The sequence below is a fragment of the Pongo abelii genome, chromosome 19 (genome assembly GCF_028885655.2).
Source record: "Pongo abelii isolate AG06213 chromosome 19, NHGRI_mPonAbe1-v2.0_pri, whole genome shotgun sequence".
NCBI classification, from domain to species: domain Eukaryota; kingdom Metazoa; phylum Chordata; class Mammalia; order Primates; family Hominidae; genus Pongo; species Pongo abelii.
The window spans coordinates 58,505,203-58,533,172 of NC_072004.2; the positions used below are offsets into that span (position 1 = coordinate 58,505,203).

General features: G+C 44.4%; 1 protein-coding gene across 7 annotated transcripts in view; it reads right to left on the reverse strand.

The window, feature by feature from the left end:
- MSI2 (musashi RNA binding protein 2) overlaps positions 1 to 27,970 on the reverse strand; it is a 429,533-nt gene that overhangs the window by 314,076 nt on the left and 87,487 nt on the right. Inside the window, exon 1 of one of the 7 annotated variants that reach the window (XM_063718815.1) lies at positions 373 to 434. The exons of the other annotated variants lie outside the window; for them this stretch is intronic. The gene's annotated coding sequence lies outside the window, so the exon portion shown is untranslated. Of the gene's footprint in view, positions 1 to 372; positions 435 to 27,970 lie in introns of those variants that run through there. 7 annotated transcript variants of the gene reach the window in all.

The window sequence follows — 27,970 nt, forward strand, 5'->3', positions numbered from 1 at the left end:
AGAAGCAGTAATCAATGTTCTAAATAAACAAACTGCCCAAGTCTCTCCTTTCTGTAAATGTCTAAGTTGGAGTTAAAAACGTTTTTATCACAGACCAATCTCATAATTTTACCCCATCAACTAGCTGAATGGAATAAACATTACATCCTTGCCATGTTTTGTGGCTGGAGTGGTGTTTTATTCTGTTTTTTAATTAATTAATTTGAGTCACGAGCATTTGAGATGTGTCTATTTTATGGGGCTGAAATTTACATTTATCTCCTTTTTAAAAGCCCATTTAGCAAATTAACAAGAAAACAGCAACACTCAGGGAAGATACTGAGCCTACTGCATGCGTCATATATAAAAGAGCGACTATATAATTGACCTTACAGGATTCTCCTGCGGATCAAATCAGATTGTCTTGTAAGGAACTCTGGAAAAAATAAAATGCTATATAAGTCACAATGAAATATTAACATTATCATTTAAAGTCCAGCTGTTTGGTGACTTCAACACAGGGTTTCTTCACTCTAATGAGGCCATTCATGTCTGAGCACCAGGGATCTGTGCATCCTTACCCTCAGTGCAAAGCTGTATGTGGCTGTGTTGTAGGGTAACTCTCTGGGTAAAGGGTCCATAACTTTCCCAGCATGATCCCTGGGCCCAGTTAGGTTAGAAACACAGCTCACAGAGGTTAAATCCATCACCTGGTGCTGAGGAGTGTTACCTAGCCATCAAAGCAGATGTAGCAGAGTCTCAACTTAAAACCTAACAGAAACATCTTGTGGTCAACTGGCCATCACTGAATCCTAGGAGTCTCATTCCAGTCTCAGGACTAACTCCTGATAACAACCCCGGACCTGGTCTCTGGGCAGAAAAGAACATGAGAGCAACAGAGGCCGCAGATGGGACAGCAGCCTCGGGTCAAACACTGGAAGGCAAAAGGCCTTTCCAAAGGGCCCTTTCTTGCTACCGGGACTCTGTGATATTGCAAAACAGAATGGCATTTCTTCTATTTGGAAAGATATACGTAATCCTACTCTTTGCTGATTCACACTGTCCTTTTCCACAATCTAGCTTCATTTGTGAGGTTGTGCCTAAATGTTTAAGATATTTCTATTAAAAACACAAACAGCAGCAACAATCACAAGACCTTAGGCACCAGGGCAGGCCTGGGCAGGAAAGAACACACAGATTCCCCTTCCACTAACCTCAGCTTTCATGGCTACTCAAACCAATGGCTTGAAATTAACTCACTCAGTTAATCATTCAAACTCATGGGCTGGGCAAGTTTTAATGTTTCAATGTTGGTTTACAATTAACCCAGCGACAGTGTTTTAAGGTGTTTGATTTTTAATTAGTCTATTGATTAGCCAGTCTGGTTAACAATCCTTTATTCCTGTGCCCTTTATTCTGTCTTCTATTCTTAAGAAATGAAGAGCAGAGGTTACTCTGGCTCTTTTCTCCTAGAAACCACTCCAGACTATGGCCCCTTCCTTTCCCAGGGACACAGGATATGGAGTTAAGAACAGAAGGCATGAGGCCTGAACACCAGGATTCTGTGTGACCTTGGGCAAATTAAGGTAACCTCTCTGTGCCTCTGTTTCTTCGTCTGTAAAATGGGATGACAGCTTTTATTCACAGGAACAGTGTGACCATTAAATGAGATGACTCACAAAAAACCCTCAGATCAGCACCTGGCACACATGTGGGCCCTGGGCCCCTCTTTTCCCTTCCTTAGTGGTTCAGAAGCTTTACGAATTCTTAACCTGAACATGTCAGTATCGTCCTTTGCAAAACCAAGAGCAGCTGAGAAAGTGTGTGCCCCATGGAATACTTTCTAGGAACAAAACCAGAATAAATTATTCATCAACAGGAGGGTCCCTTTCCCTGGCAGATTTAAGCAGCCTATTAAGTAAGGACTGTCCAACCTGCTTTATTCCTAAGAGGACAAACAGGCTCAAAGACTCAAGACCCTTCCCAAGGTCATGCTGCTTAGAATCCAAGGTCCCCGAACTACAACTGGCTGCCCCTCTCATTATGCTGTATTCTTGCCCCTTTCCCCACTGTAGGTTGATAGATGGTGTAAAGAAGGAATGGCATGTGTCCAGTGACACCTGCTGCCATTCTGGCATAGCTGACAGGGTGGCATAACCCTGGCTTGCTGCAGGACAACTGTGATGTCACTCTCAACAAAAGAACCAAAAATGGTACAAACAGCACCCTGTCATTCCCACCACCAGAGGTAAACAATGCTACCAACCATCAGTGGAGCAAAGCACACCTGGGAACTAGCTTAACCAGTATTTCCATAAACGTCACCAAATGACTCTTGAGATGCAGCCTATTTTGGAAATTCCCAGTAGAAAAAAATCTCATGGTGAGGCCAGGATGACCCTATTTCTGTCCCCCACAGACTGGGGAGGAAAAGCTGACACCCTGATATTTCATGCATGCCGTTCTTTCCTTCTAGAATGCTTTTTCCTTCCTTGTCTCTCTGGTAGACTTCTATTCATCCTTCAAAACCCAGGTAAGAAAACTACTTGTCTTGAGAGCCTTCCCTGACAATCTCCTCTCCAGCTCACTCACAAGCACCTGTTATCTACCCCTAGAGCTCTGCCTACCTTAGTACTTAGCATATAACTTCAACTTGTCACTTATCTGCCTATATTCTAATTCTGCGGTTCTGAAAATTTTTGATGTCATGACACCTTTACCCTCTTAAAAAATGAGGACCACCAAAGAGAATTATGTGTGTTATATCTCTCAATATTTATCATATTAGAAATCAAAATTGAGACTTTGTTTTTTTTTTGTTTTTGTTTTTTTGGAGTCACAGTCTCGCTCTGTCGCCCAGGCTGGAGTACAGTGGTGAGATCTCTGCTCACTACAACCTCTGCCTCCTGGGTTCAAGGGTTCTCCTGCCTCAGTCTCCCGGGTAGCTGGGATTACAGGCGCCCGCCACCATGACCAGCTAATTTTTGTATTTTTAGTAGAGACGGTGTTTTGCTATTTTGGCCAGGCTGCTCTCAAACTCCTGACCTCAAGCAATCCACCCGCTTCAGCCTCCCAAAGTGCTGGGAGCCTCCCAAAGCACATGAGCCACCGCGCTCGGCCAAAATTGAGACATTTTTAAACACAGAAATACACATATTCCATTAGCCATCAGAACTATGATGTCAACAGAGGTCATGTAGCCTACAAAAAATTCTACTGTGTATTCATAAAAGGATGAGAATGGAAAACACGAAGTCTTAAAATTATTATTTAAGAAACTTCATCACAGACTCTTTGAAAGGTTATCAGGAATGCCCAGGGGTGCCAAACCACAATTTGGGTACCACTGTTCTAGTTCATTCATTTAGCTGCTTGAGGACAGGGTCTTTATTTTACATATGTCTATGAAATGCTTTTGATAACCACCTAAGACCCAGGAACCCTACAAAACCACCTGTGGCTCCCCATCACTGGAAAAGAACTTGCGGCACCCTCCGTCTCCTACCCAGGCCTCCAGGATGCCACACAGCTGTAAGAGGGATGGCCTGGTGGCAGCATGGTACCTCTACACACAGGCCTTCACAATGGCAACTCCAACCCTCTCTCCTGGAGTGAAGCATCTCTGCAGATAAGCTTCAACTCGGGAGATGAGCACTCATGACATTTATTTATAAAAGGTTTCTCCCTGGAGAATTAAGGGTACCTTGCAGGTAGGGATTTAAGATGCTCTGATTTTCTTTCCACTGATCCCCCTTAATAAGCCTCCAGGGAGGGGCCCAGGAGCTCCGTCTGCTGTTCCTAAGCTACAGGAAAAGCCTGAGGCAGCTTTGAGGAAAGGGGCTGTTCTGGCCCAATGGGGCAGGCCATGGAAGCAAAGGCCTCTCCAAGGCCCAAGAGTCTTCCTGAATCCTCAGCCAAGACAACAACATCACAAGGACCAACTGTATATTAACTGCTCACAACATATACCTCATTCAGTTCAGCTGAGATCCCTTCAGAAGGGAAGCAGATGGGAGACACTCCAGACCTCCCCCATCTACTGAGTTAATATTCCACTTGTATCTCCTGATACAACATAAAATTTGAAAAAAAAAAAAATTTTTAATCACAATTCAGAAAAACACACCCACGCATCTTGTTCACCAAGCGTGAAGCCATTCCCCTCAGCATAGCTTCGTCTGTGCTCTCCAACAGATACTGGAGGAGAAGGAAATGTCATTTTCATACCAAAATGCTGCCTCATTCTTCCCCTTCAGGGCCCCTACCTGGGTGTGTGTTTGCAAGTCTAATTTAGATATCACTATTTGAATACACTTTCGAGCTTGGAAAACAAGCCAATAGTTCAGAGGAGCCAAGGCAAACTCAATCTGACAGCCACAGCCCTGACGGCTGCCAAGTCTGATTGACTAGTTGGATATATTTAGATAGGAGAGAGGAGGGGGATCAAACACTGTTGTGCCTCTGAACTCAAGAATACTGTGTTGGTAACGACAGACTAGCAAATAAACAGCCAACAGCCATTCAGCCACATCATCTGGTATCCCAGGCACAGGATCCTCGCCTCCGTAAATTACGTGCAATTTCAAAAGCCACCCACGCTATCGCAAAAATAAATAAATAAAAGGCAATTAGAAAGGGTTCTGCAGTGGCATTCCCCACAGCTACTCGTTAGAAATAAACAAACAAATAAGTAAATATGATCTGTTCCTTGGCTGTCCCCACCTCCTCGCTCCTCCTCTTTGCTTTCCTGCTCCAGGACAACCCATAGGGAGCAAAGACAAGGCCAAGGGTACCCAGTGAGGTCCTGAGCCCCGGCTGCTGCTTTTGCAAAGGTTCTGTTGTAAAATTGGCCCTCTCCACCTCTACTATATGTGTAAAAATAAAAAGTTAGGGGTTGTCTCTCATTTCTTCTTTCCTTCATGGGGTGGAAATTTAAGAGCAGCATGTGGTCAGAGTTATGAATTACAGAATAAGTCTCCAAGTCATTCAAACATGTGATCCCTTCAGCGGAGGGAAGAGGTGTGAGAAGGGCCCAGGCTGGGGGAGACAGATGCTGTCCAGCACAGAAACCCACCCCACCAGTGGTCTCGGACCTGGGGCCAGCAGATTTACCTTCAGTCCACCTCAACTTCCCCAACTGAAAAGTTGGGATAATAATAGCCAACGCTGGGCATGGTGGCTCATGCTTGTAATCCCGGCACTTTGGGAGGCCGAAACGGGTGGGGCTGCTTGAGCTCAGGAGCTCAAGACTAGCCTGGGCAACATGGCAAGACCCTGTCTCTACTAAGAATACAAGAAAATAGCCTGGTATGGTACATACCAGTGGTCCCAGCTATTCGGGAGGTTGAGGTGGGAGGATCCCTTGATCCGGGGGAGGCAGAGGTTGCAGTGAGTTGATATCACACCCACTGCATCCAGCCTGGGTGACAGAGCGAGACTCTGTCTCAAAACAAATAGTCAACATTGGGAAGATTCATTTACTGAGACTCTACTATGTGCCACAATCTGTAGAAGATACTGAGATACATCTAGGAATAAAGTAAGGGGTAGACAAGATGGGCTGTATAAGGTTCTGAACAGCACCAGGTATACTGTCCAGTAAGTGCACAATACGTGGAAGCTCATCTCCCAGGACAACATCCTCTGTTTGCTCATTGCCAGCCTTTCTCACACTATCTCCTCCCTCACATGGCCTTCTATTGGGTCCTCTGGTACACTGAGCCGTGAGCTCACTATCCCCTCTGCCAAGAAGGCTCCTCCCATCCCTCCTGATGCTAAGTCATTTCTCAGAGAAACCCTCCTAATGTCTCCCAGTAGACACTCCCAGGTCACCCTCTACCCTGCCTCCAGAACACCCATCCCAACTTGTACTGATACAGCTACTCATAGGATCCGTGCAGTATCTGTTCCCCACACTTTCCTGTGAGCTCCACACAGGCAGGAATAGTGTCTGCCTTCACCACTGAACTTCCCCTTAGCATTTAGAAGAGCTAAGATACCTAATGCATATTTGTTGGTAGAACAAACGAATGGACGAAACAACCATTTGAAGTAGGTAGCCCAGATGTGCTCAATTGCCTCTCCTCTAGCTTTAGAAACATCATGTTTCACAGAACTAGTCCCAAAGCAAGGCATATAGAAAACCATTGTGCCTCAGTTTTCTCATCTGCAAAATGAAGTTCTGATAAACACTCAAGATCTTCAGGTTTGCTTTCAAATGAAATCTCAACACAGGATACATTTCTCTGCACATGACTGGATGTTTGGAGATCGCAAATATTTTCTTACGAAATGAAAGTAAGTTAGCTGGGTATCTACTATTAACAGACAGGAAGCAAGGTCTGAAAAACAGAGGTTTTTGTTCAGTGTGGTTTTTATTTTTTTAAAGAATAAATAAATTGAGACTTTTGTTTCGGGCAAAAATCCTGTGCCATGGAGGAAAAAAGTCAGCAATGCTAAAAAGGAAAAAGAAAAAAAAAATGAATAAATAAATAACCCAGCCATCTCTGAGCAACACATCCGGGTTAGCAGAACAGAAAAGGACACACAGGCCCGAAGAAATCCTATTGTTTCTGTTTTTAGGACAAGACTCAATCCCAAAAGGGAGCTTGGGATCACAGGAAAAGGAGCCAGAGGTCTTTCCCACTAAACATTCAGGACCCAACCCTAGGCTTCCCGAATGTCATCTGGGGGAGTTGCGTTGCTTTCTTCTTGCAGCGATGCCCAAGCTGGAGAGGGGAAAGGGGGTGTCCTGGAGGTGATGGTTATTGTATGGGTGGAAAACGGGATTAAACGCAAGCCCATTAGAGAAGCAGAACCTTAATTTATCAATTAGACACCATTGTGGATTGTGTTCCTTGAAATAATTGTTGAATTTGACAATGCATTGCAGCTTTACAAAGTTTCTGCCATCCTTGATGCCGTTTAATTAAATTTCTGCACTTAACTTTGATTGCACTGAAAGCACTGATGCCTTCCACAGATTGAGTTCCTCGGCCACCTGCTGTGTTGGAGCCAAGCGCATTTCCAGAGCAGGGAGAAAAATATGTATTTTATTTTATTTGAAGCCTTGTCTTTTCTCAGCCTTCACCCATAGGGAATGAAAACTCCTGCTGCACAGGAGGGACTGTGTCTCCAAACCCAGCCAGGCGAGCCTTCCGGCCCCTCACCACCTACATGAGGTCTTGCTGTTCTTTTATTGTGTCTCACAGAGAGGGCTAACAAAACAGAATCCCAGACGGTTACCAAACGCAGAGGAGTGGCTTAAAATAGAACACAATAATTATCACATAAAGCAACCAAGAACATACGTTTCAGGTGGGAGCTGCTTCTAGACCTGAAATCCCCACCTAGAAGGAAAACGCAGGTCAGCACAGGGATGGAGCCCCTTACCTGGGAAGTGGCCTGGGACCTGAGGACCACGTTAGCTGGCTAATATTGACAGACCAGCCTGGGCAATGCTATATTTTCAAAGGACATCTAGAGGGCAGTTCTCACCTGTCTGGCTTAAGAGAGACATTAACCCCACCCACATAAGGCTTCCCATCAGCCTTCATTTATTGTGTTTTGTTGTTGTTGTTGTTTGTTGTTGTTGTTGCTGCTGTTGTTTCAGACAGAATCTCACTCTGTCACCCAGGCTGGAGTGCAGTGGTACCAATTCGGCTCACTACAACCTCTGCCTCCCAGGCTCAAGCAATTCTCATCCCTCAGCCTCCTGAGTAGCTGGGATTACAGGCGTGCGCCACCACACCCAGCTAATTTCTTTACTTTTTAGTAGAGACAGGGTTTCTCCATGTTGGCCACGCTGGTCTCGAACTCCTGACCTCAAGTGATCTGCCCACTTCAGCCTCCCAAAGGGCTGGGATTATAGACGTGAGCTACCATGCCCAGCCTATTATGTTTTTACAGTGGTAGAATATCCATAACATAAAATCGCCACTCTTTCTGTCACAGAGCTCCTTATCTTTTGTCATAGAGCTCCCCACCCCCTTGTGACCTCACTAATAAATAAAGTTGCTGAGTGATGTCATAAGGGGTGGGGAGCTCTATGGATTTGACTGCTCTAGGAACCTCATATAGGAGGAGCCATAATCTCCTTTTGTAACAGGCTGATTTCACTTAGCACATCTTCAAGGTCCATCCACATTGTAGCATCTATCGGAATTGCCTTCCTTTTTAAGGCTGAATACTATTTAATCATATGTCTATCACATTTTGTTTATCCATTCGTGTATCAATGGACATTTGGGTTGTTTCCACCTTTTGGCTACTGTGAATAATGCTGCAATGTATGTGGGTATACACATGTCTGTTCAAGTCCCTGCCTTCAAATCTCTCATGTATATAACCAGAAGTAGAACGGCTGACCATACAGTAAATCTATGTTTAATTTTTTGAGGAACTACCACAGTGCTTTGTAGAGTGGCTACACCATTTTACATTCCCATCAGCAACACATAAGGGTTCCAACAGCCTTCATTTTTAAATGGAAACTTTATAATCATAATTCATGCACTTGGGTTGAACATCCTATCTCCTGGCTCTTTTTTCATACAAATATTCTATGAGTGGCATTATATGAAGACAAGCACTTTAGTATGGATTTTTTTTTCAAGTAGAAAATATCAGAGGGGTGGCATGTAAAGAGGGAAAAGAATGGGAGGAAGGCACAGCTCACAGACATAAAGAATAAATCTGGCACTTTTTTTTTCCCTTAGAACCACATGGCTCCTCCAACTCAAAGCCTCAAGTTCAAAAGATTTATGGACTAAAACTTCAGAACTATAAAATAAAATTGTTAGAAAATGCTGTTGCAACAGTCAATGGATCATTACAACAGCCACTTAGCAAGCCATAAACTCACTGGGCAAACAGAATTGGTCAGATATTAATTTCCACAATGGGAGGGTAACTAGAGACAAGTTACTTCGCCATCTCTCTCTTTCCTGATCATCTGGGGAGCTTCCACTGCAGGAATGCCACAGGATCTTCCACTTAGGGAATAAAGCCTGCAGTTCCCTCAAATATAAGCAAAGACAAGATTTCCCATACCCAACACTATTACCGAACAAAATGGAAGTGCAAATAGAAATACACGTTTAATTTAAATGTCTGAGCCCAGCTCTGTTTCTACAAACTGCAATTTGGTTCCACATTCATTCCCTGGCTGCTGAAAGCCAAACTCATTTTGTTTACAAAGATACTGCTCACCACTGGGTTCCATGCAGTTCCACAAGCCACTCACACAGTTCTCAGTTCCAGAAGGAAAAGTCAAGATCACAGCCCAACAAGGTAGACCCCTTTCCTAATAGCCAATTATCCCAATCCCAGAGATAAATTCTGGCTTTTCCAGGAGATCTCAGTTTTATGTATTTTCTAGATTTTGACCAAGATATTTGTAGAAATGTGTAAGAAAATGGAATTCCATTGTTCTATCTTTGTAAGCCTGACCATACACATATATAAAATGATCCAGGACAGGGCTCTCTTATGTTAGGGCATGTGTTCCAATTTTGGGTTCCGAAAGTACAGTCGAACCTTGAACAACACAAGTATAAACCATGTGGGTCCACTTATATGTGGATTTTCCTCTACCTCTGCACCCCTGAGACAGCAAAACCATCCCTCTTCTTCCTCCTCATCAGCCTACTCAATGTGAAGATAACAAGTCTGAAGTCCTTTATGATGATCCACTTCCACTTAAAGAATAGTAAATATATTTTCTCTTCCTTATGATTTTCCTTTTTTTTTTTTTTTTTTTGAGACAGGGTCTTGCTCTGTCACCCAGGCTTGAGTGAGTGCAATGGCACAATCTTGCCTCAATGTAACCTCTGCATCCTGGGTTCAAGTCATCCTCTCACCTCAGTATCCTGAGTAGCTGGGACTACAGGCATGAGCCACCATGCCCAGCTAATGTTTTTCTATTTTTTGTAAAGACAGGGTTTCACCATGTTATCCAGGCTGTCTCAAACTTCTGAGCTCAGTCTATCTGCCCACCTTGGCCTTCCAAAGTACTGGGTTTACAAGCACGAGCTACTGCACTCAGCCATGATTTTCTTAATAACATTTTCTTTTCTCTAGCTTACTTTATCGTAAAAATGCAGTACATAATACATATATAAAGCATGTGTTAATCAACTGTTGATGTTATCAGTAGGCTCTAGTTGATGATAGGCTAAGTAGTTACATTTTGGGGTAGTCAAAAGTTATACTCAGATTTTCAACTGTGTAGGGGGGCCCTAACCCTTGAGTTGTTCAAGGGTCAACTACATATTAACTGTGCACAACATAGACCCCATTCAGTTCAGCTAGGATCCCTTCAGAAAGGAAGCAGATGGGAGATACTCCTGACCTCCCCATATTCCCAGTTAATATTCCACTTGTTACAATCCATAGCAAATTTTATGGACAAGTTATAACCGTCAGAATTAAGCAGCTCACACAGAAATCTGCATCTTCACCTTAACCGTGTGGCACCTACGCATCCCATAATTAGCCTCTGCTGAATGAATATTAAGTTGTACGGAGGTACAAAGGGTCAATTACATCACCAAATGAAGAAAAGAGAAGACACTTGTCTTGGCCTCTGGTTCTGTCTTAAATTAACTTTCAATATTGAACAAAATGTTATATTCGCTCTTCCCATATTCTAAAAATTTCTCTTCTGTGGAAGCAATAAGATATTTTTAAAATTTAATAGAACTAAGAAACTGTAGAAGAATCACTCCACGGGCATAAAGCCTAGTTCTAACATTTTCTCTTCATGGGTTCACACAGAACACTCAGAAACAGTGCCCACCTCGGTGCTACCAGATTAAACGAGTTGAGATGCTGTGGCCCTCACGGGCCAGGAGAGCATCTGGGGACAAGAGACAAGTCAGCTGTGCAGCTAAAAGTGGAACTTAGAGCCTTTGGACAGCCCCAACAACGCCAAAACCCTACTCAGCAGGGGAGAGCCCCCAAAGCAATGGCTGAGTAGCCTCTCCTAGAGATCAGAGGCTCGGAGAAGTTAGGAAAAGGCAAAACTGTTCAAGAGAAAAAGTTTCACCTATTATACCCCTGGGCCTCAAGCCCTTTGTGAAGTGAGGCAGGGTAGAAAATCCACCAATAAACAAATTAAACACACAAGCACGAGCATGTGGAAGCAGCCCAGCTCCTTCCTTAAGTCCTAAAACTGCAGTCTAAGGAAGACCCAGGCTTGCTCCAAGTAGCTGCAGACTTCTGGCTTCTGAAGCCCCCATCATAATAAAACATGGATGCAACCCCCAGTGCCTCCTCGCCTGCTCCAGGTAGCCACTCCCTCACCACAGATGAAGGCACAGAGCTTTCTGGAAAACAGGGTCTACAGCACTTCTCTGGTGCCAAACCCTGGGACACCTGAAGATTTCCTAAGAGATAAAGATGGAGGGCCAGGCTCCCTGAGTTGCCTGTGAAGAGTTTCCCAGAGTACCCCACTTCACAAACAAAGGTGCTGAGTGGCATCATGAGGGGTGGGGAGCTCAGCATAGTGGGTGACAGGCTAAGACAGCAAATAGGAGAACACTCATAAAGAAATTTAAAACTACATTCATTGCAAAATAAAGGAGAGTAAGCCAACCATAAAGGAAATGGTAGTGGGGTCACCAAGGGCTCAACAGGGTTTCAGCCAGGGCCTCAACAACTGGGATTTCTGAAAGGGAAGAAGCAATGCCTGCTGTAGCTGCCAGGATCCTATAGTTTGGGGTGTCATCACTTGACCTCAGCCACTGGATGGCAGATGCAATTCCCCTACCCATGACTGGGCACAAACTTTGCCATCAAGTGCTATTAACCTCACTACCAGCTTTTATTGAGGACTCACTCACACAACCTTGGCAGGGAGGCAGTACTGGGACATCCATTTTATAGATGAAGAAACTGAGACTCAGACAGGTAAGTCCACCCCCCAGAATTACAGAATTACAGAAGTTGGTAACTGGACTTGGAGCCTTTGTCTTTCTGACTTTAAGACTCATGCTCTTAACTATCAATCATCCTATTCTATCTCCCTTGTAGCTGAATTCAATAATAAGATTAAAATGCCCATATTGAGTTGGAACAAAGATATGCCACCATGAGACCCAGAGAGCTTGATGGGCTGGCTCTCAGCAGAGATGTGCCCCACTCCTCCACCCCAAGCAGTGGGACCTAAGGGATTTGGGGAATCGGAGACAGTGGATAAGATGCAGGGCCATTCCTCCAGGAGTGGCTGGAGAAAGGAAGGGGCAGTTGCCACCGGGATGGCAGGACCACCTGTTCACCTGCTCTGCTGAACAGTTCCCATTCTCCCACCCAAGTTCTGACCAACAATGGCATCAAGAGACTTTTGTGGGTGAACAGGGTTGCCCTCTATAAAACCAATCCCAAAGTATGAGGAATACCCCTCTATAAAACCAATCTCAAAGTATGAGGAACACCCCTCAAAAGATGATACGTTGCTAGGGCCTCAAAAGGGCCCTAGCAACGTATCATCTTCAATGTCACCTACAATCTTCTTGACCATATTTACATTTCAACATGTACAACACTTTAGGTACAGACACTTCTATAAAACTGTTAGAAGTGCAATGAAAATCAGCATTTCTTTTATTTGTCCTAAAATTATTTTCCTCAAACCTTGTACTTATGGTTTTCATGGAATTTGTGTGACCTTCCCTCTTTTAACCTCACTGGGCCATTTCATTTGCACAATGAAAGCTTTGATCTAACAAATCTCCAAGGCCCCCTCCAAACGCTAATGACTAGGATCCCACATCCCATATTCACCTTTCTAATACATCACTTTCATACTCAACCCTCTCCAATCTCACTTTTCCAAAAGATCCTTGTACTAGTGATGACTTTCTAGGATGACCATTAGTCCGTAAGATGCCTTTGCATGAATCAGAAAAAGATGCTTCCTCCCTTCAAATGGACACAGCCTGGCCTCAGAGCCTTGAGTCACTCAAGGTGTTAGCTGGCAAGCCCTTAACCTTAAACATCATTGCAATCTTCAGAAGAGCCAACTTCAGCCCATGAATGCAACCACCCAGGAGAAAAAATGCCTGAAGTAGTCATTCTGGTTTTACAGGTACAAATGCTGTCCATAAACACACACACACACACACACACACACACACACACACACAGAAAAACCCACAAAGATCTTTCTCTTCTTCCCTCTGCCCTCAATTTTTCACTGATGCTTTTCTTTAGGGGCAAATAGTTGCCAAGGTCTATAACTGCAAGCTTTGCAACTCCCTGTGGGAGCCAAGCCTGCCAAGTGTGGTGCCTCAAATAGCAGCCCCCAAAGCTGTGGGGTTCACTGAGTATCATTCAAGACAGAAGCAGGAAAGCATGTGTGTGACCACAAGACCTCAGAAAGGAGATGGGACTGTACAGAGATCCTGGCTGGATGATCAAGTCACTAAGGTCAAAGGTAAGGGCAAACAAAGACTCAGTCAAGAGAAACAACAGAGCCCCTTCAGCTCATCAAAAAAAAAAAAAAGATTAATGTATTAATCGGAACAGTAAGCATTTCTCCCTTGAGTATTTTCTCTTTCCATTTACTGATCAAATCTTTGTGAATGAAAGCACAATCCTCTTACTGGATCAAGAACGACACATACACAAAAGCCCCTCAACTGAAAAATCAAGTCGGGCAGGTCATGATTTCACCTTTATGTGAACAGGATGCAGCCACAAAGGCCTGGATAGGGAGCTGGTGGCGCAGCTCCCACCAGCATCATTGTTAATAAGTAAGCAGCAGCGGCCTGTGCAAAGCTCTCCTCGCCCTGGCAAGCACACTGACCAGGGCTGAGCAGGCACGACCCAGCAGTGCCAAGAAAGCACAAGGTCTGGGGCAGAGCAGGAGGGAGCGGAGGTGTCTGTGTGCTGCCGAATGAAGCTCAAGTGGCTGGATCCAGCTCCGAAGGCCAGAAGCTCTAAGCAGCCCCTTCTACACCACACCACCCACTTCCTAATGTTGTTTTTCCCACCGGCGGTAGACTCTGACTCTGGGTGGCCTTGGGGGTCCTGGAGCTTAAGACCATGCAGAAGCTGTCACTCGGGAGACCAGAAGTTCAGAAGTAGGAGCTGCAGCCGCCTGGGTCTGTGGTTCTTGGCTGCCCTGAGAGGCAGTTCCTCTGCTTGGGGAGAAAGCAGGGTCTTTGTGGCAGTGAACAAGGCTGTCCTCAAGGAGAAACGGGGCCAGAGCTGCTTTGTTTTCTCAGGAAGGCCTGAATCATTAAGGAGAGAGCAAGCTCTCGAGCACACAAGATGAGAACAAATCAGCCCCGAGAACCGGGGAAGGGTCTACTGAATGGGCCCTGGGCAGCTGGCCTGGGAGGTGCAATGTTGGAGCGTCTCAACCGGTCCAAAATAACCACACCAATTTGCACACGAATAAGCAAACACAAAACCCCAAAGCAAGGACATTCAAAACCGAAAGCAGCTGCTAATCACCTGTTTAATTTTTTTTTTTCTTAAATTAGCTGCAACTAAGAATTCTCAAACTCTCAAATACAATACACAGCTTAACATTTTCATACACCTGTAAAACCAGTAAGTTAAATCTCATTACAAAAGACTCCAGCTTATAAAGGAGCAGTTCAAATACAGTTCTTATCAAATATAAACAATGGAAAATGATTTAGGCATAAAACATCAGTCACTGGAAATTAACATTTGAAAAAAATTTTTTTACATAAAAACCATCTGTGTATTGAGATGGTGCACTCTGCTAAACCACAGGCCTAATTAGGAAACTAGGAACCAAGGCATTACAGAGCAATGCATTAAGTTTTGTGTGTTTTCTTCTTTGGGGGAGGGGGGATCTTGCTGAAATCTTATCAATACCGTGTTGTTCTTTCTTCTCTGTAAATCTAAAATGATGTCTATGTCAGATTGCTAAGAGTGCTTTTGGCTGACAGACAAAACACAACTTGTCTTAGTCTGGGGTGGTTCTCCCTGCTGACGTCCCCACCCAAGGATAATCTGCTTAAGAGTCCAACCAGGGCATCAAAGTTATCAAGAAGATAAAAATGAAGAAACATGCCCGCCAAAAAAGAAGTTATACAAAGAGGGGAGATCTGGTATGTGTAGCAAGGTCCAGAATTACATAGAACATCTTTCTTTCCCCATCACTCTCTTTCCTAAGCAAAAGATTAAAAAAGACTGGCCCGGGCGCGGTGGCTCAAGCCTGTAATCCTGGCACTTTGGGAGGCCGAGGCGGGCAGATCACCTGAGGTCAGGAGTTCGGGACCAGCCTGCCCAACATGGCGAAAACCCATCTCTACTAAAAATAGAAAAACTTAGCTGGGCGTTTGGGTGGGCGCCTGTAATCCCAGCTACTTGGGAGGCCCGGGAGGCAGAGGTTGCAGGGAGCTGAGATTGTGCCATCGCACTCTAGCCTGGGAAACATAGCCAGACTCTGTCTCAATAAAAAAAAAAAAAAGACCAATTAATGGCTCTCATCTAAATGCCACTTTACATCTTCCAAAGTACTTGATGGATATCTTAGTTGATGCACCCAGCTCAGAAACTAAGTCTCAGAAAGGTTAAATGGCACATCCAGGGTCACAGAGCAATTTATTAAAAGGTGAGCCAGAGTCTGGAACCCGCCAGGCCCTGCCTGCCCCCATGGCCTCTCAAAACAGCATTGCCAGAACAAGGGAGGGGGTTTGGCCCAACCCTCAGAGCAAAAGAATCATGTGGTCATGATCAATGGTAACCACGAAAATCAGCATGTGATTATAATTCAGGAGCCTGTGTTTTGAGGGTAAAGACACCAGTTCCACTTGAGTTTTGGCATGCATCCCTAACAGAAAGGCCCGAGGCAGAAAAGGAAGAGAAAAATAAGGGAGACCAAAGAGGACAGACCAAAGCTGGACATACACTGTTGTGTCTGTTCAGCACCCCTGTCTTCAGGGAACCTACCCAGTTCCAAGGGACTATCCATCACAGACTGGTCCAAGGGCTGGACCTGTGACCTAAGCAAGGCCAATCAGGGAACTTCCCTGACAGTGATATGCAGATACTGAAAGAAAGCAGTACTATTTCCATGGGAGCTGCCAAGCTCCTATGTGCATCCAGGATCCTGACAGCCACTTCACCAACTCATGGAAAACATTTACATGCAAAAGGAGTGAATGAGGCCAACCCACAGAGAAAAGGAGAGAGGAGAGATGAGGGACAGAGAGAGCCGTGGTGACATCCCTGGAGCCCTGGAACCAGCTGTGACAAAACCAGGAAAACTCCTGGACTTTACAGTTATGTGGGCCAAGGTATTCTCCTTTCTCCTTGGGCTCCTTTGAGTTGGGTTATTTGAAACCAGAAGGATCCTGACTTATGACACAGAAGACAATCTTAAAAATATGCTGGTCACAGACTCCACATTTTTTAGACTATCTTTATTTTCAACACTCAGTTTTGTGGCCCCATAAAACCACTTCCACTCTTGCCTTCTAGAGTCTACTCTACCCAGCAGCTAGAGAGATCTTCTCCAACAGTTAATCATACTGCATCATTCTCTGGCTGCTCAAATCCTTCCAATGATATCCCGTTGCATGCTCCTTTGTATTAATACAAGCTCCCAGGCTCCTTGTATCTGGCCCCTGCCTCCCTCCTCAAACTCCTCTCCCACCCCCCTTCCTCATCACACCCTCTCTGTTCTCACCTGCACTTCCTGGAGGTTCACGCTTATCAAGCTTTGTCCTATCTCAAGATGTTGCCTCTGCTGCTCCCTCACCTAAAGTTCTGGCGACCATTCCCTCCCTTAGTTCAGATCTCTATCAAATATCACCTCCCAGAGAGATATCCTTTAAACACCCCTCCCCCACCTGGAATCAAATTTTATATTTACTTGTCATCTCTCTTAGAATGTAAGCTCTCCCAGGACATTGACCTTGACCATCCTGCTCACTTCTGTATCTCTATTGCCTGGCCTCTCTACCACTATTTATTAAATACACAAAATTCCAGCACTGTGGCATTCAAACACCTTCCCAGCCATTCAAAGAGCAACATGGGGTCCTGGGCCACACCACGTCCTTACGCTTTCCACACCAAAACTAACATCACCAGAGCTATGCTATTGACTAGGGGTTTGCAAACTATAGTATGCAGTCCACATCAGGTCTGCCATCTGTTTTTCTCTTACCTGTGAACTAAGAATGGTTTTTACTGACAAACATCTATAACTGACTTGATAATAGAAAACAGTAACTTTGAACTCCAATTCAGCAAAATGTTATGCCCCCCAAAACAATATCCATTCTTCTCATTAGCAAATGTGTATTTTAAAAAACCGTACTCCATAATTGTTATATTTTTAATTTCATCAGTAAAAATTCTCCGTAAATGTTTTCTCTCTTGTTATGTTAAATACCTACACAAAATCCTCAATATTGCATCCTGACCCCTGAAAGCCTAAAATATTTACTATCTGGACCCTTTATACACATTAAAAAAAAAAGAGTTTGCTGATCCCCATGACAGACTTACTGCTCATGGATGGGGGAAAAGGAGACTTAATATGTCAGTCCAACCCCTGCACCATCCAGGACCAAAATTAATGAGGAAACAAGAGAACCAGGTCTTCAAATACTCTTAATGTTCTGAGACCCAAGGAAAAAATAATAATCAGACTAAATCTTCAATCTACTGGAAGCTCTTAAATTCAAGGACCCTCCAGAGGAAATAGATACTTTGACTCAGCAAATGCTCCTACAGGAGAAATGGCATCACTGGTACCACCTACATCTCCACCAACTACTCCCTAAATAACAAAGGAAATAAGAGTCTACGATTTCCCTTAGAATATCTTAGGCAAATGTCTTAGGAGCTCCTCCACTATCTGTTCCTAACTGAACCATGTATCAGTGCACCAAGTCCACCTTTAGCTGTGTGTCCTCCTGGGCACACAAGTCCTTAGTACAACCCCAAGAAAACCCAAGGAATCACACAGAATCAGTCACGCCTCCATCCAGTGTGGAAGTCACAGCTATGCCTGCTCTACACCTACCCACAGTTGGTCCAAGGAAGACTTAAACAGGAGCAGTGGGTACAAGTGAAAACCCACTCCCATTTGGTCAGTACAACTCCGATAATGGTCTGGGGAAACACAGGAGGCCAGGCTATACTTGAGTTGCCAGAAAACTAAAGGAATGAAAAGTGTCCTTCTCTGGAGGAGAGCACATCTTCAGGAGCTATCTGGGGAAAGATGGGCCAATGAACTGTTGATATTCAAATCATCATTAAATGACTCAACTTTCCAGAAATAAAAGGCGTCACAGTGGGAAATTCTCCATCTTGACTTTTTTAAAGCTGCAGAGCAAAGAACCAATTAATTTTTAAACACTTCTTTAAAATTACAAGAGTCACCCTCACCCAGTCCAGTCATTACTAATTTCCTGCTCTCCACACCCTGATCCTTACCACCGCCCTGTGAAATTGCTCAGTGCCCAGCAGGGCTGAAGCAGCAGAGGAGGAGGCTAGGAGGAGACCTTCTGGCCAAGGCAAACTGGTAGCCAGAGGGATTCCATCCAAGTTAAATCCACATGGACCAAGAAGAGACCAAGAAGCTTGAACACAAGAAATTGGCTCCTTCAAGACCGCAAACCCTGTCTAGGTACAGCCTTTTAAAGTGACAATTATTCAGGGATTGGCTGACATTTATTCCCCTGACCCTACCCTTTATCTTTCTTCCAGGGTCCCTCAACACCTCCTCCTACAATCACAGACCTTTGTGAGCATGGAAGAGCAGAAGAAACACAGAGCTGCTCAGTGTGTGAGTCCGAACAAACCTGTTCCCATTTAGGAATCAGGTTTCCACCCTCCTTCACCTGGGAGCTCCTCTTAATCTGCTTCCCTTCTCTTTTCCGCCATGGTCTTAGAGTCCTATTTCCTCCCCTACTTCCTTTCTAAAATAAAAGGAACAAACATAGAGTCCTCTATTCAGACATCTAAGTTCCAGAAATCAAAAGAATAAATAGGAAGGGCGGCCACAGATTTCTCTACTTGGGAAAAATACCAAAATGGTCCTAGGTCCCAAAACAGAGACGGTAGCCCAAGACTTTACACACTAGTGAACCTCAGAGTAGACCATTAAAGAAGAAACCATCCAGGTTCATGACTTAACATCCAGATTCATTTACGTGACATATACTTGTTGAGCGCCTACTTGGTGCAGACACTGTGCTGGAAGTCAACAGCAAACCAAAGAGATAGGAAAGGCTGACTTTCCTGGGACTTATATCCAGTACCTCCAGTACCTTGTGAATGTGAAAGGGAACCAAAGAATGAGAAGCTGACCTGCCTCACACCTTCCTCTCAGTGTTTCTTCACACAATGTATGTTCTCATTCATTCATTGTCTCACTCATCTATCCATTCATTCATTCCATCAAGTATACACTGAACACAAACTTTGTGTGTGTGTGATTTTTTGGGGTTGTTTGTTTTTGTTTTGTGTGTGTGTGACACAGTCTCACTCTGTTGTCAAGGCTGGAGTGCAGTGGCGTGATCTCAGCTCATTGCAACCTTGCCTCCTGGGTTCAAACGCTTCTCCTTCCTCAGCCTCCCAACTAGCTGGGATTACAGGCATGCGCCACCACACCCAGCTAATTTTTATATTTTTAGTAGAGATGAGGTTTCACCATGTTGGCCAGGCTGGTTTCGAACTCCTGACCTCAGATGATCCACTCACCTAGGCCTCCCAAAGTGCTGGGATTACAGGTGTGAGCCGTTGCACATGGCCATACACACAAACTTTGAATCAGGCATTGAGCTAAGTAGGTGGGGTCTCCAGAATTTATATAAAACGGGCTTAGGAGCAGCACCCTTCTAAGTCGGAATGGGCAGGGGGCTGAGGATTTGTTTCAAAGCTATACAAGCACTCAGTTTTGGCTTAGATGGTGTATTTATTTGTGGTGGCTGGGAGGTGTTGATGAGGACTGGGGCAGGGAACTAAGCGCTAGTCCCAGCACCCCACTATGATGGGCCCTGGGAATACTGGAATGACATGGCTAGTGCCCTTATTGAGCCTACACTCCCACAGGAGAATGTGGGTGTGCTAGTTATTTTCTGCTTGACCCTCCAGAACCATCATCTGCTCTTTTCCTCCCTGCTTGTGCCTTGCAAGACTGACCTCCCTAGAATGGTCTCCTGGTTTCCGGTTGGGCTTGGCCAATGGAAGACACTATCAAGAGAAGGTGGGAAGAGAGAAGTTGAGGCAGTGATGCCCCTGCTTGCTGGGCCTCACTCCTCCTCGGCCACAGGTCCAGTTGGGAACCTCCACAACAGCTGAATTCCAGTACCTGCTCCCTCCTCTTGCCACTCAGGCCTAGGGGTGGTTAGCCTGCTTAGCATTGCTGATAACCCTGAGGAGCTTCATCCTTCCTTGCTGAACCTTTAACCCTGTCTACACCTCTGTAAACAATCCCCTCATTCAATCTTTTCAAGTACCCCCTCCCATGAGGTGTCTGTTTCCTACAGAGACCCTAGCTGATACGATGACAGCGGGTGAACAAAAAGTCTAAAACGTGCCATGGTATTGACAGAGAGGAGCGCAGCCTAGCAGGCACAGGAGGAGGAGGCAGAGGGGATCAGGAGGCGCTCAGAGACCAAGTGATACTGAAGCCAAATTGACAAGATGGAGGTGAGCACTTTCCGGGCCAGGGATCCCCCGCACAAAGGCAGGGAAGCACAAACAGCCAGTGTGATCAGGGCACTGCCAGTGGCTCAGTGTGGTGGGGTGTGAGAGGGAGAAATGACCCTGCTGGGGAGGAGGGAGGAACACACCACGGCCGCCCTCCAGGCCATGCAACAGCACTTGGACTTTATCCTGAGGCAATGGGCGGTCTCCAAAGGCCAATCACATGGAGAGGCCATCCAGCACTCCAAGTGTTTCCAGACACATCCCTTCCTTGGACAAACCAAAAATTGGCATTCGTGTAGGACAAATAAACATAATCCCTAAAACAGCTATTCCAGAGCACCATGTCTGGACTCTAAGGCAAAAAAATAAAAGCTATCAGCCCATGAAATATGGTCCACAGTAACATCCTTCTATGAAAACACACACACACACACACACACACACACACACACACACACACACACACACACACCCCTACCTCTGGCACTGTTAACAATAGGCTTTGGAGCATTAACAACCTCAGGTGAAAACAAACCAGTCATTAACAACAGATTCTGAGAAGATTACAACCTAAATAACTATCACTGGAACACGTAAGTTACTTAATATAAAGTGGTTCCATATGGTTCATTTATAATTCACACAGCACCAGGCAGCAAGAACCCATCAGATGACATCTACTGGAGTCACCAGATATGCTTTAATCTTTCCAAAAGGGCAGCAAAGGAGGATGTATTTGAGAGATTTTTCAGGTACTACTGGGTTCTAGAATATTCTTAGAGTAAAAAATTATTTCTTGGCTTCCCAACCGTCACCTCTACTTTGAGTTTTTCAGTATATATGTTCCCGAGATTGGCTATAAAAAGCTCAAGGAAAAAAATTTTGAAGTTTATCTGCTTGCTAAGCTCACCATGACCAATGTTAACTCTTTTTCTCTTTGTGTGGTTCCCGGTTGTGAGCAGACAGGCTGGACCTACGCACACATGTGCAGTGCACCAACTTGACTCCTGTCATAAAACGGATAAAAGGTGATCTGTTCATCTCCTTAAGTACTCTTAGCACTATTATTCATGACATGGTACTTAGACGCAAATGTACACAATTCTAAAGCAGATCATTCATTTTTCCTCGTCTTTCTTCTTCCCCCAGTACATATAATTGACATACATATATGTTGAGAGCTTTCCTGTATTTCTTTAATCACTGTCAGGATCACTCATAAATGTTAATTAAGAAGAAAATTTAAACGTTACTCCTCAACTGTGTCAAACAGAGAAACTTTGAGTTTACCACACGCTTCTCATGAGCGTTCATTCTCCGTGAGTGTTCATGCTGCCCTGTGCCCCTCTAGTGAGCTCAGGGGTGGAAGCGCACGTGCACACACACACAAACACACACACAGCGACACACACTGAAAATCCCCGGGCTGCTGGGTTAGGAGTCGGGCAGCAGTGACCAAAAGGGAGAAGGTGGTGAGCTGAGGAGAATCCCAGTAATAGGAGAAGGAAGGGCTCCGAGACGAGAGCCTGGAGTCCTCACCCCAGGCTTCCAACCCCGAAGCAGAAGACGAGTGGTCAGCCAGGAACCATGGAGGAGGGCAGCCCAAGAATGCTCTTATATCAGGAACTTCAAGAAGGCTTCTCTGTGCCCCTAAATATCTCCTTAGTCTACTGGCCAGGACTTGAAGCCTTTAAACCAGAGATAAAGCTTTTCAGTCCACAATTTGAGATAGAAGGCTTGGACAGCACCTGGGAGAGTTAACAGGCACGAGTGTAAATAATATCAGATCTTTCCTAATTCAGAAAGTAACAGAAAGCTAAGAAGCCAGAACACCCTGAGAGGGGATGTGAGTTAGGAAGGAGAGGGACACCAACCTAAGAATGTCACCATTCCCCCTATAGGTCATTGGGTTAGTCCATTTTTGCATTGCTATAAGGAAGTACCTGAGGCTGCGTAATTTATAAAGAAAGGAAGTTTTTTGGCTCGCGGTTCTTCAGGCTGTACAAGCATGGTGCCCACATCTGCTCGGCTTCCAACGAAGGCTTCGGGAAGCTTCTAATCATGGCAGAGGGGGAAGGGGAGCCAATGTATCACATGGCAAGAAAGGGGGCAAGAAAGAGAGGGAAGAGGTGCCAGGCTTTTTAAACAACCAGCTGTCATGAGAACTCACAGAGTGAGAACTTACTCATGACTAAGGGGATGACACTAAGTCATTCCTGAGGGATCCGCCCCCTTGATCCAATACCTCCCACTAGGCCCTACCTCCAACATTGCAAATCACATTTCAACATGAGATCTGGAGAAGACACATATCCGAACCACATCAGTCATCTTCCCTGGGTACAGAAGTGAGCTGAACACTGGAACTCCTGAAACTGAGCAGTGGCCTCTTGTCCCAAGGGACAACCCAGGCGTCCATCACTCCCTGCCTGCCTCCTGTGACTCCCAACTCAACCCCTAGTCTAACCACCCTCATACTCCTTGGACTACCATAGATATGTCCAAGTGAGATGTATCACAAGCAACTTGTACCACCAGGAAGGTGCCAAAGCATGCACAGAACTTAGCATTTAGGAAGGCAGAGCAGATTCTAGAGTCTTCCTATGGTCACATCACCTTCTCTCCCCTTCTACTGAGATGTGCGCATCCATGAGCAGATGAGAAAGGCTGGATGCGCTGCGCAGCACAAGGGCACCGTGCACACAACTGTGCAAATGACCTGTGAGCTCCCGGAGGCAGAGACTAAATGCACTCATCTTGCTCACCGTTCTATCGCCATAGTCAGCCCAGGGCCTGGCAAAGGGCACAGCCTCTGAGTGTTGGTTCAGTGAACAGAAGAAAGAAGAAATGGTCAGATATGTGGAAACCCAACGTCCTGAAAAAGACTGAAGGATCGCTGAAATGACTTGAGAAGGAATTGCTAACATCATCGACTCCAGCCAGTTCCACAGAAGCAGGTATTGTGGAGAACCTAGAAACAAACCTACTCTACCAATAGAAAAACCAGGACAAAATTTCCACTTCTTTGCTTCCAGGGGGATAGAAACCCCAGGGAGTGACCTCGCTGAACATCATATGTACAATTGTAAAGACAGAACAACTCCAATATAAGTACCATGGGTTTCAACATGCATGATGCTGAGAGAGAAACGCAAGACAGAAACACGTACATCTGTACTCCAATAATGCCTACATGAAGGGGTCTGAACACACGGGGATGGTGGAAAGCAATGAGACCCACAGGCAGGATGATAGGTAGATGTGTTTCTTTTCTTCACTTAAAATTTGAAAAGTGGTGCTATAATGCTACGCTCATTATTTTAAAATAATGGCTAAGATCATTTTAAAAAAGCTATTTTGGAATACAGGTCTCATAATTCAAATCTTGATAAGATGGTACACTGTGTGGTGCTCTGATAATTCCCACTTCTTTCTACGATGCTAGTCCAAAACACACTGCATCCTTATTATCTATGGCAACTAAGGGCCAGGGCTTCTAGAACTTATTTCCAGGAACAATGGTGAGGAGGTATATTAACTAATAGCTGCTTAATTAAGAAGTCACTAGAGTAGAGTGCTGAGAAATTTTCTATTTGAAACTCCATGAAAAGACATAACATAATGGATTTCTGTTTGATCTGCCTAAGATGTAGCCCTGAATCTTTAAGGCATTATCTTAAAGATAACCAGAGTAAATGTAAACTGCACACACACAAACATATATATGTTTAGCCCTACTCTGTTCGATTACCTATTCTGTTTAGGTTTTGTAAAAATAGGACGCTTTGGCTGAGCACAGTGGCTCATACTTGTAATCCCAGCACTTTGGGAGGCCGAGACAGGCAGATTGCTTGAGCTCAGGAGTTTGAGCCCAGCCTGGACAACATGGCAAAACCCCATCACTACAAAAAATAGAAAAATTAGCCAAGCATGGTGGCGTGTGCCTGTAGTTCCAGCTACACAAGAGGCTGAGGTGGGAGGATTGCTAGAGCCCAGGAGGTTGAGGCTACAAGGAGCCATGATCGCGCCACTGCATTCCATCTGGGTGACTGAGCGAGACCCTGTCCAAAAAAAAAAAAAAGAAAGAAAGACACTTTGCAAAATGTTCTGCTGATGATTTAAACAACAAAAAAAAGAAAGATTATTTATTGTTCTTCAAAGCATTTAACTCACCCAGCTTGGACTACAGTTATTCACATTTTTATTTTATTTACCCATATGACTCAGCTCTTTCTCAAACCCCTGGAAGGCTCGGCCTCAGTTTACTGCACATTATCAGAGCAAAGGGGTAGATCAATGAATTCAATGGGTTTACATCTTCATTAAGAAAAAAATCAGACCCCTCCACCAAAATGTGTTATTTACATGTCTCAAGTCCTGTTAAAAAATAAGGATGAGAAGGGGTTACTTCGCTGTTAAACTTTTTAAACTTCAAAAGGCTGCAATTTCTATGCAATTCTCAAGAAACACAAGTGAGCAAGTGGTTTCTCATTTATAGTAATGATGTAAAGTTTTCTTACAAAATGTTCTTATGGTCATAAAATAAATCAACAAAAAGAAAAGTATCAAGTAAATAATAATACATGTAGCAGGCAGATATAGAGAAAATCACAGAAGTAATAAATAACATTTGCAGGATATGGACCTAACATTTTTCATCTCTCACCTTTCACCTTCCTCTTTCTCCTTGTTGTTCAACCGCTACCTACCTATTGATACATTTCAAAAAATAAGGTGCGACTGTCACAGGCAAGAGAAGCCTACGGAGACACGGCTATTAAATGTAAATGGCTTCCTAGAACAGAAAAAGGACAGTAAAGAAAAACTAGGGAAATTGGAATAAAGTCAGGCTTTAGTTAATTTTTTTTTTTTTTTGAGACGGAGTCCCACTCTGTCGCCCAGGCTGGAGTGCGGTGGTGTGATCTCGGCTCACTGCAACCTCCACCACCTGGGTTGAAGCGATTCTCCTGCCTTAGCCTCCCAAGTAACTGGAATTACAGGCATGCACCACCACACCCGGGTAATTTTTGTATTACCCGGAGTTCAAGACCATGTTGGCCAGGCTGGTCTTGAACTCTTGACCTCAGGTGATCCACTCGCCTCAGCCTCCCAATACAGGTGAGAGCCACTGTGTCCGGCTGGGCTTTAGTTAATTTTTAAAAATAACAAGATGCTTTAAAGAGTATATGCTATACTACCTTTTATATAAGAAGAGGAAATAAGAAAATATACATATATCTGTTTATCTTTACAAAAAGAAACACAAGACAAACCAGAAAAGAGTGAGGTTAGTTACCTCTCAGGGGTTGGGAAACAGGAAAGGAGAGATCTAGATATGGCAGTAGGACTTCTCTCAATAAACTTTTAAATACACATTAATGTCCCACATATTAAATAAACCTAAATTAACAAGGATGGGAAGGGAAGAGGAAGAAAACCCTGAAACTGACAGCAAACCATAACCACAGTGCAGGTGGGAGGGAGGGAAGAGGGAATACAAATGACTGAGGAACACACGGTTGAACTATGCACCCTCGGTCTTTAGCTGGGATGGGGGCGGTGGGTGGATGCAAGAGAAATGCAAACAAGCCTTGAACCCTTCCTTTTTAGTAGGCCTTTTTTTTTTTTGAGACGGAGTCTCGCCCTGTCACCCAGGCTGGAGTGCAGTGGTGCAACCTCGGCTCACTGCAAGCTCTGCCTCCCAGGTTCAAGTGATTCTCCTGCCTCAGCCTCCTGAGTAGCTGGGATTACAGGCGCGTGCCATCATGCCCAGCTAATTTTTGAATTTTTAGTAGGGACGGGGTTTCACCATGTTGGTCAGGCTGGTCTTGAACTCCTGACCTCGTAATCCACCCACCTCGGGTAGGCCAGTCTTTTGTAGTGGAATGGGCAAGCCACTCTGGTTCTATTTTAGATGTATTAAGGATTGAGCAAACTAGTAACTGTGCTGATGTTGACAGCCAGGATTCTGACCATGGAAGGGCTGTACAGATAGGGAACCGGGGCGGCAAGGAAGAACCCTATGCAGATGAGCTGCCATTGGAGGTGTGGTGTGAACTCATGATTTCCAAAATATGTATGTATGTGATGCATGGACATGCCCATGTATCTGTGTGTATACGCGTACACTCATGTTTCCTAGATCTCTCCACGGAAACGGCCTAGAAGCAAAGACACTCCAGTAACAATGAGCAAAGACGCTCTAGTAACCCTCTTATCTTGGTCTCTAAATCCAATCCCCACTACAAGAAACCAGCTCCTTGGAGAAGTAACTCCAGGTCTGGAGCAGCGGAGACACAAGACGAGCTTGGAACACCTCGTTATGCCAGAAAGTAAAGAAGTACTTAAAAAAAAAAACTCCGGGGCAGGATCATGTTGTAGGGAATCAGAATGAAGGGCCTCCCGCTGGCCAAGTGTGGGCCAATTTGAGCATCAAAATTGTTATGTACAGTAATGATTATAAGCCATTGAAATAATAGGACTCCATGAGTCCATATCTATAAGAAATAGATTTTAAAATTAGTGGGTAAGAAGGAGGGGCTCTTGCTTACCACAGATGCCAAGGGCCAAGTGGTAAACAAAGAGGTGATGTAGGAGTTGGAAAATTATTTTGTAACCATTATTGTACAGACTAGATCAGGCAAGAATCATCAGTGAATGCTAGCTTTCAGAGGAAACTTCCATGAGAAACATCTTAAAGTATCTCCCCACAGGCTGCTTTTTTGTTGCAAGAGAAAACATAGTAAGTATACAGTAGAGAAATCTAACAACACCTTGACCAGGTGATCAAAGAGAGGCAGATGGACATCAAGTGCTCCAGATGCAATACCCTGAGAAGGACACAAAAACACTTATGTTGTGTTCTGGCCAGGAAAGCATAACTTGAATCTAGTCATGAGGAAATACTAGACAAGAATGTTCTATTGGGAAAAGGTGGGGGAGGATTGTATTCTTTATAAATGGCAATGTCATAAATGGCAAAGAAAGGCTATGGAAATATTCCAGGTTAAAGCAGACGAAAGAGTCATCAAAAAAACCTAAATGTTATACCTGATCCTCCATTATATCCTGTAATTGAGGGAAAAAGAATTCTATAAGGACAGATTGGGGCAATTGATAAAACTGAAATGCAGATGGTAAATTACATAAAAGCACTGTATCAATGCTAAATTTCTGAAGTTCATAACTGGACTGAAGTTGGTAAGGGAATATCCCCATTAGGAACACTGATGTATTTAGGAGTGGAGGGTCACAATGCGTAAAATTATTCCCTAATGACTCAAGGAAAAAACCCTATTAGTGAAAAAGAGAGCAACTGATTGAGCAAAGAGGGTAAAAT